At 34.5% G+C, this 8,068-nt stretch overlaps 1 protein-coding gene across 1 annotated transcript in view; it reads right to left on the bottom strand.

Moving 5' to 3' along the window:
- Positions 1–6,268: 6,268 nt before the first annotated feature.
- The window catches only part of LOC141763893 (receptor-type tyrosine-protein phosphatase mu-like), an 11,007-nt gene continuing 9,207 nt past the window's right edge, over positions 6,269–8,068 (bottom strand). The window contains exon 4 of the mRNA XM_074628669.1: positions 6,269–8,068. This exon is cut by the window's right edge and continues 1,550 nt beyond it. The gene's annotated coding sequence lies outside the window, so the exon portion shown is untranslated.

Genomic DNA, 8,068 nt, shown 5'->3' with positions numbered 1-8,068 from the left:
TATCATCATCATAATAATAATAATAATATATCATCATCATAATAATAATAATATATCATCCTCATCATAATAATAATAATATATCATCATCATCATAATAATAATAATATATCATCATCATAATAATAATAATATATCATCATCATCATAATAATAATAATATATCATCATCATAATAATAATAATATATCATCATCATAATAATAATAATATATCATCATCATAATAATAATAATATATCATCATCATAATAATAATATATCATCATCATGATAATAATAATAATATATCATCATCATAATAATAATAATATATCATCATCATAATAATAATAATATATCATCATCATAATAATAATAATATATCATCATCATAATAATAATAATATATCATCATCATAATAATAATAATATATCATCATCATAATAATAATATATCATCATCATAATAATAATAATATATATTCATCATAATAATAATATATCATCATCATGATAATAATAATAATATATCATCATCATAATAATAATATATCATCATCATAATAATAATAATATATCATCATCATAATAATAATATATCATCATCATAATAATAATATATCATCATCATAATAATAATAATATATCATCATCATAATAATAATAATATATCATCATCATAATAATAATATATCATCATCATCATAATAATAATAATATATCATCATCATAATAATAACATATCATCATCATCATAATAATAATATATCATCATCATAATAATAATAATATATCATCATCATAATAATAATAATATATCATCATCATAATAATAATAATAATATATCATCATCATAATAATAATAATATATCATCATCATCATAATAATAATATATCATCATCATCATAATAATAATAATATATCATCATCATAATAATAATATATCATCATCATCATAATAATAATAATATATCATCATCATAATAATAATAATATATCATCATCATAATAATAATAATATATCATCATCATAATAATAACATATCATCATCATCATAATAATAATATATCATCATCATCATAATAATAATAATATATCATCATCATAATAATAATATATCATCATCATCATAATAATAATATATCATCATCATAATAATAATAATATATCATCATCATCATAATAATATATCATCATCATAATAATAATAATATATCATCATCATAATAATAATATATCATCATCATAATAATAATAATATATCATCATCATAATAATAATAATATATCATCATCATCATAATAATAATATATCATCATCATAATAATAATAATATATCATAATAATAATATATCATCATCATAATAATAATAATATATCATCATCATAATAATAATAATAATATATCATCATCATAATAATAATAATATATCATCATCATCATAATAATAATATATCATCATCATAATAATAATAATATATATTATCATCATAATAATAATATATCATCATCATAATAATAATAATAATATATCATCATCATAATAATAATAATAATAAAAAATATTAATAATAATAATATATCATCATCATGATAATAATAAAAATATTAATAATAATGTTATAATAATATAATAATAATATAATAGTAATAATATACAATAATACATAATCATAATCATCATAATAACATATATAATAATAATAATAATAATATGTTATAATAATAATAAAATAATATATAATAATAACAATATGTAATAATAATAATAATACTGATAATAATAATAATATATAATAATAATAATATTAATAATAATATGTTATAATAATATAATAATGATATTAATAATATACAATAATAATAATAATAAAACTGCCTGAAACTTCACAGGCACAAGATATGATCAAAGCCATATATATATATATATATATATATATATATCAGGGCTCTAGACTAACATTTCCACTGATGCTGCCAACTTTCTCAGTTGGTCGCACAGCACATGATTTGGTGGCACCCTGTTGTTTTGGGTTCGAGCATGGTATTACAGTTTTCCTCAATTGTTTACACACAAATACTGGTACTTGACACACAATGACCACAACATGTAACTCATGCACCAACCCCCTGAACCAATTCTGCTAAACTACAAGCACAATTCCTGCTTTACACTCAAATTGCAGTTCTAAAACACACTTTTTTCAAAACACTACACACAATTCTCTGCATTTGGCACAATTTTCATGAAGAAAATCTCGTTTTCACAAGGAACACACTGTCATTCAAAATTCTAAATTCAATTGCCCTACTATGCACACTGACTCATCACATGGGCAAACACCTGTCACACAGTGTTACAATTAGCAATCAGTTGATGCTTTTCATGGCTGGATTCGACATGCTAAGCGATATTTCCCCCGCTGCTTGGCCAGGGCAAACATTGCTTGTGATGTGGATGAGGTGCTGTGGCCAGACCGAAACAGAAGAGAGGATGCAGCATAGTTGTTTTTACTGTAACTGTATACAGTAAATTCTTCTGTTGTTTTGTATGTAGACCTCTGTATGTGCAACTTTGTGTTGGTTGGGATGTTCACTGTGTACATTGTTTTTGTGGGGAAAATAAAATATATTTGTTACCGTGTATTTGTGTGTTCTGAGTATAAAAACAATATTCTAAAATATTTTACAACACACTTATGTATGTACTGTCTGTAGTAATGTATGTACTGTCTGTAGTAATGTATGTACTGTCTGTAGTAATGTATGTACTGTCTGTAGTAATGTATGTGCTGTCTGTAGTAATGTATGTACTGTCTGTAGTAATGTATGTGCTGTCTGTAGTAATGTATGTACTGTCTGTAGTAATGTATGTACTGTCTGTAGTAATGTATGTACTGTCTGTAGTAATGTATGTACTGTCTGTAGTAATGTATGTACTGTCTGTAGTAATGTATGTACTGTCTGTAGTAATGTATGTGCTGTCTGTAGTAATGTATGTACTGTCTGTAGTAATGTATGTACTGTCTGTAGTAATGTATGTACTGTCTGTAGTAATGTATGTACTGTCTGTAGTAATGTATGTACTGTCTGTAGTAATGTATGTACTGTCTGTAGTAATGTATGTACTGTCTGTAGTAATGTATGTACTGTCTGTAGTAATGTATGTACTGTCTGTAGTAATGTATGTGCTGTCTGTAGTAATGTATGTACTGTCTGTAGTAATGTATGTACTGTCTGTAGTAATGTATGTGCTGTCTGTAGTAATGTATGTGCTGTCTGTAGTAATGTATGTGCTGTCTGTAGTAATGTATGTGCTGTCTGTAGTAATGTATGTACTGTCTGTAGTAATGTATGTGCTGTCTGTAGTAATGTATGTACTGTCTGTAGTAATGTATGTACTGTCTGTAGTAATGTATGTACTGTCTGTAGTAATGTATGTACTGTCTGTAGTAATGTATGTGCTGTCTGTAGTAATGTATGTACTGTCTGTAGTAATGTATGTACTGTCTGTAGTAATGTATGTACTGTCTGTAGTAATGTATGTGCTGTCTGTAGTAATGTATGTGCTGTCTGTAGTAATGTATGTACTGTCTGTAGTAATGTATGTACTGTCTGTAGTAATGTATGTACTGTCTGTAGTAATGTATGTACTGTCTGTAGTAATGTATGTACTGTCTGTAGTAATGTATGTACTGTCTGTAGTAATGTATGTGCTGTCTGTAGTAATGTATGTACTGTCTGTAGTAATGTATGTGCTGTCTGTAGTAATGTATGTGCTGTCTGTAGTAATGTATGTGCTGTCTGTAGTAATGTATGTACTGTCTGTAGTAATGTATGTACTGTCTGTAGTAATGTATGTACTGTCTGTAGTAATGTATGTACTGTCTGTAGTAATGTATGTGCTGTCTGTAGTAATGTATGTACTGTCTGTAGTAATGTATGTACTGTCTGTAGTAATGTATGTACTGTCTGTAGTAATGTATGTGCTGTCTGTAGTAATGTATGTGCTGTCTGTAGTAATGTATGTACTGTCTGTAGTAATGTATGTACTGTCTGTAGTAATGTATGTGCTGTCTGTAGTAATGTATGTGCTGTCTGTAGTAATGTATGTACTGTCTGTAGTAATGTATGTACTGTCTGTAGTAAGTGTAACACTGAACAATAAAAAGGCCTGAGTCATCATGATGAATGGAGAAGAAGTGTTTTCCATTCATCATAGTGTTTTACATTGAGCACATCAGTGTTCAACTGGTTCTTATAAATGTCTATTCATATGATGGTTTGTGTGTCATTTGAAAACAAAATACCATTTTGAGAAGAAATAACATTGTTTTGAATGTAAAGTTTAATTTTGCAGGAGAATTGAGGGGTTTTGCCCATTGTGTGTGTGTGTGTTTTGATTTGTGTGTAGAGTTCTGAGAGTATGAGGCATGCTTTCAGAAAATGTGTGTAAACAATCGAGAAAAACTGTAATTGACATACCCCAGGGAAACATTGACAACGCCTCCAAACTTGATATTTGCTAAATATTTTAATCTGAAGATTAACTTTCTCTTCCACGAACAGTGATTAACAAAATAGGTCATCTTCTATAACATCAAAAGAAAACATAACAAAAATGTTGTTAAAAGCACATTTTTACAGGTTTCCACAGAACCGAGGAGAACAGAGGAGAACCGAGGAGAACAGAGGAGAACAGAGGAGAACAGAGGAGAACAGAGGAGAACAGAGGAGAAGAGGAGAACAGAGGAGAACAGAGGAGAACAGAAGAGAAGAGGAGAACAGAGGAGAACAGAGGAGAACAGAAGAGAACAGAGGAGAACCGAGGAGAACCGAGGAGAACAGAGGAGAACAGAGGAGAACCGAGGAGAACAGAGGAGAACCGAGGAGAACAGAGGAGAACAGAGGAGAACAGAGGAGAACAGAGGAGAACCGAGGAGAACAGAGGAGAACAGAGGAGAACCGAGGAGAACAGAGGAGAACAGAGGAGAACAGAGGAGAACAGAGGAGAACAGAAGAGAACAGAGGAGAACCGAGGAGAACAGAGGAGAACAGAGGAGAACAGAGGAGAACAGAGGAGAACCGAGGAGAACAGAGGAGAACCGAGGAGAACAGAGGAGAACAGAAGAGAACAGAGGAGAACCGAGGAGAACCGAGGAGAACCGAGGAGAACAGAGGAGAACAGAGGAGAACAGAAGAGAAGAGGAGAACAGAGGAGAACAGAGGAGAACAGAGGAGAAGAGGAGAACCGAGGAGAACAGAAGAGAAGAGGAGAACAGAGGAGAACAGAGGAGAACAGAGGAGAAGAGGAGAACAGAGGAGAACAGAAGAGAAGAGGAGAACAGAGGAGAACAGAGGAGAACAGAAGAGAAGAGGAGAACAGAGGAGAACAGAGGAGAACAGAGGAGAAGAGAGGAGAACAGAGGAGAACAGAGGAGAACAGAGGAGAACAGAGGAGAACAGAGGAGAAGAGGAGAACAGGAGAACAGAGGAGAACAGAGGAGAACAGAAGAGAAGAGAACAGAGGAGAACAGAGGAGAACAGAGGAGAACAGAGGAGAACCGAGGAGAACAGAGGAGAACAGAGGAGAACAGAGGAGAGTGCAGAAGGGCAGAGAGAAAGGACTGCTTTCATCTGCAATATCCAACACTCTCACCGTGTTACCAAAGTAGTGATGATCATGCTCTCGCACAAATGCGACTAGATACAAATTTAACTCGCACACTCCTTTTTGGTTACAGTCTAGAGCCCTGATATATATATATGTATATACATATATATATATATGTATGTACATATATATATATATGTACATACATATATATATATATATTTCTGGACAATATCTGTCATTGATCTGTGTCGTTCATTGATTTAAATAATAAATATATACATACATTTACATAAAGCAGCATATTAGTCCACTCCATGTTGACAAGACGATTAAATACTGGACTAATCTCCCTTTAAGGTTCATTTAGATCAAATAAATAAATGTGTTATTAATTTGCGATTAATCACAAGAGATCCCCCATGAGCACCAAACTATGGACTATTATGCCATTAAGTGTGATTAAATATTTTAATCAAATGACAGCCCTGATATATATATATATATATATATATATATATAAATTAAACATTTAGATTGAACATAAATACTGAATTATGTGCATTCATTCATAAATATAATAAAATATTGACTTTAATTCATGTTCCAGGTGTTCCAGATGTTCCAGGTGTTCCAGTAAGAACACAGTGAGGTGACAAACTCCAGGTGAAGAGTGTATACAGATTTTTATTTGCAGTATTTTGGAATCATACAACATAAATAAAAGATTTCATTACAATAATGTTCTCGTAAGCACCAGAGCCATATAGAGCCAGGGTTACACCAACCCAGGGCCATGTATAGAACCAGGGTTACACAGACCCAGGGCCATGTATAGAACCAGGGTTACACAGACCCAGGGCCATGTATAGAGCCAGGGTTACACCAACCCAGGGCCATATATAGAGCCAGGGTTACACCAACCCAGGGCCATGTATAGAACCAGGGTTACACAGACCCAGGGCCATGTATAGAGCCAGCGTTACACCAACCCAGGGCCATATATAGAGCCAGGGTTACACCAACCCAGGGCCATGTATAGAGCCAGGGTTACAGACCCAGGGCCATGTATAGAGCCAGCGTTACACCAACCCAGGGCCATATATAGAGCCAGGGTTACACCAACCCAGGGCCATGTATAGAACCAGGGTTACACAGACCCAGGGCCATGTATAGAGCCAGCGTTACACCACCCCAGGGCCATATATAGAGCCAGGGTTACACCAACCCAGGGCCATATATAGAGCCAGGGTTACACCAACCCAGGGCCATGTATAGAGCCAGGGTTACACAGACCCAGGGCCATGTATAGAGCCAGGGTTACACCAACCCAGGGCCATATATAGAGCCAGGGTTACACCAACCCAGGGCCATATATAGAGCCAGGGTTACACCAACCCAGGGCCATGTATAGAGCCAGGGTTACAGACCCAGGGCCATGTATAGAGCCAGGGTTACACCAAACCAGGGCCATATATAACCAGGGTTACACAGACCCAGGGCCATATATAAGCAGGGTTATACAGACCCAGGGCCATGTATAAGCAGGGTTAGGTGGTGCGGTCTAACTGTGGTTCTGATGGTGGAACATTGATTGTCTCTCTCGGTGCTCCACGAGAACAAGGACGACGACATCGACACTGAGAACAACTGAAGGAATAAATATTCTTCTTCCTGCTTCCTCCCGCTCTATGTACAGTATTAACAGCTCGCCGCCGTCTCCGTCCAGCAGCGTCCAGAAACCACGTCCTGAAGGGGGACAGGGGTGAAACATCTGGGACGCATTCTGGATTCACTGAAACTGAAGACGACGTGGTCACATGCTCCCAGTCCAGATGTTCAATCTGCAGCGGTGGAGATCAAACACCACCGAAGAAGACGGAGGGACGGAGGGACGGACGGAGGGACGGAGGGGGGACGGAGGGAGGGAGAGAGGGACGGACGTATGGAGGGACGGACGGACGGAGGGAGGGACGGGGACTCTTAACCTAAGCCTTTATATATCTTTATGCTTCTCAGTGAAAAGACAAATAAAACCCAGACGATGACGGGACGATCTCTACTAAAGGTCTACTTACTTACTTACTGACTTCTTCCAGAGCTCTTGACCACATCACTCAGCAGTTGCCATGGAAACGCAGATGACGACTAAAAGTAAGAGGACCTTGAGTTGAGCCGTGAGGACACTCATCTGCTTTAATCAATCAGCTGATTCTTCTGATCATCAATAGTTTTATTGATCAGATATCTGATCGATCCATCGTTCAGACCGTGTTTTATTAACAGTAACCATAGTAACCATAGCAACCATTCACCCAATCAGGACGCAGCGCTCACCGGAACCCAAATAATGCTCAATCACCTCGTCTCTTCTCGCAGTCAAGAAATATTCTCTCGCAATTACGAAAACATTTTCTCGTAATTCTGAAATCTTTTCTGCTAAATACTAAATCTTTTTTCGTAATCTTT

This window comes from Sebastes fasciatus, unplaced genomic scaffold (assembly GCF_043250625.1).
Source record: "Sebastes fasciatus isolate fSebFas1 unplaced genomic scaffold, fSebFas1.pri Scaffold_96, whole genome shotgun sequence".
Taxonomy (NCBI): domain Eukaryota; kingdom Metazoa; phylum Chordata; class Actinopteri; order Perciformes; family Sebastidae; genus Sebastes; species Sebastes fasciatus.
The sequence above is the reverse complement of the archived record's forward strand: the minus strand, read 5'-3'. Positions and strand labels throughout refer to the sequence as shown.